This window comes from Saccopteryx bilineata, chromosome X (assembly GCF_036850765.1).
Source record: "Saccopteryx bilineata isolate mSacBil1 chromosome X, mSacBil1_pri_phased_curated, whole genome shotgun sequence".
Lineage (NCBI taxonomy): Eukaryota > Metazoa > Chordata > Mammalia > Chiroptera > Emballonuridae > Saccopteryx > Saccopteryx bilineata.
Genome location: NC_089502.1, coordinates 31,114,033 through 31,115,952, shown reverse-complemented (window position 1 = coordinate 31,115,952; position 1,920 = coordinate 31,114,033).

Sequence of the window (1,920 nt, the reverse complement as noted above, 5' to 3'; positions counted from 1 at the left end):
TTAAAAAAATTTTATTTGTTGATTTTAGTGAAAGAGGAAGGGGGAGGGAGGAAAGAATATCAGTCTGTTACTGTATGTGTCCTGACAGGGACAAACCAGCAACTCTTGTTTCTTTAGGATGACGCTCTAACCAACCAAGCTATCCAGCTAAGGCCAATTCTGTGTACTTTCAATGGCTACAATAAAGTTTGTTTTGGCTGAAAGTAAGAGAATATTCAACTAAAAGTTGCATAAACCGAAGCCCTGGCCAGGTAGCTCAGTTGGTTATAGCATCACCCCAATGCAGCAAGGCTGCGGATTTGATCCCCGGTCAGGGCACAACCGATGAATGCACATATAAGTGGAACAACAAATCGATGTTTCTCTCTCTTTCCTCTCTCTCTCTAAAATCAATAAATAAAAATTAAAAAAATGGAAGTTGCATCAACTGAAAGGGTTTACTTGTATCCCATAAACAGGAACTCAGGAGGCAGTCCTAGGGTAGGTTCAGCAGTTCAGTGCTCTCCGGGGCACTCCGGATTGGCTTCTCTGCGATGATCTTGGCCTTTCCTTGTGGTTGCAAAAGGGTAGCTGCATCACAAGAAAATACTCCTCTCAGGAAGAAAAAGGAAGCAGATGTCTTCCTGACCATCTTGTTTTTCTTATCAAGGTGGGAAAACTTTCTTAAGAGCCCTCCACCCACCTTTTCTTTTTCTATTACACTGTTACAAATAAACTAGGAGTCAAGACCATCTAAAACAGAATAAGATGATCATGATTTTTTTAAACCAGTGGTAATTTATCCCTTGAACCTGGGCCCGCCTCCCTGAGCCCTGTGGCTCTGTCCTATATCTGAAGCATAGTTGGGCTCTCTTAGCAAGGAAAAAGTGTTATGACTATTGTGGAGGTAACCAACAGTGTGGGCCACCCCGGCATTCAAGGAATGGAGGGTATGAATTCATACTGATCCACCTACATTCAACAATTAACAAACTACACACACACACACACACAAACACACACACTCACTCGCACACAGGAGCTCACGGTCTGCAGAGCAAAGACTCATGATATAAGGCGTCTCTCCTTTTTTTTTTTTTTTTAATTTTTTTTTATTTATTTTTTATTTATTCATTTTAGAGAGGAGAGGGAGAGACAGACAGAGAGAGAGAGACAGAGAGAGAGACAGAAAGAGAGAAGGGGGGGAGGATCTGGAAGCATCAACTCCCATATGTGCCTTGACCAGGCAAGCCCAGGGTTTCGAACCAGCGACCTCAGCATTTCCAGGTCGACGCTTTATCCACTGCGCCACCACAGGTCAGGCCGCGTCTCTCCTTTTAAAGAACTTCCAGCTGCTAGCCTCTGCAGGACCCTCCATTGGTGCTTTATTGAGACTAATAAGATGGCTACTGAGGTAGACTTGCTGCTGAGACTTGCCGTTTGCTGGCTTCCGAGAAACCATCAACCATGTCCCTTTTCCCATAATAAAAGTTCCTGACTGACCAGGCGGTGGCGCAGTGGGTAGAGCATTGGACTAGGACGCGGAGGACCCAGGTTCAAAGCCCCCAGGTCGCCAGCTTGCACTGGCTCATCTGGGTTGAGCAAGGGGTCACCGGGTCTGCTGTAGGCCAGCACCGTCCCCTCTTTCTCTGTCAAGGCTCCTATGAGAAAGCAATGAACAGGTAGGAAGCCACAACAAAGAAGTGGTGCTTCTCATCTCTCTCCCTTCCTCTCTGTCCCTACCTGTCCCTCTCTCTGTCTCTGTCATTAAATAAATTAATTAATTAATAAAATTTCCTGATGTAGGTGTGACTGCTTGGTCTTTGAAGTTGGGGAATGTCAGGAAAGTGCCCTCTGGTAGTGGTAAGAAGTCTTAGAAGGGCTGCATGGTTCCCCCAAATATGGGCCATCTTCAAACTCTGGACAAATGAAGTAACCAGA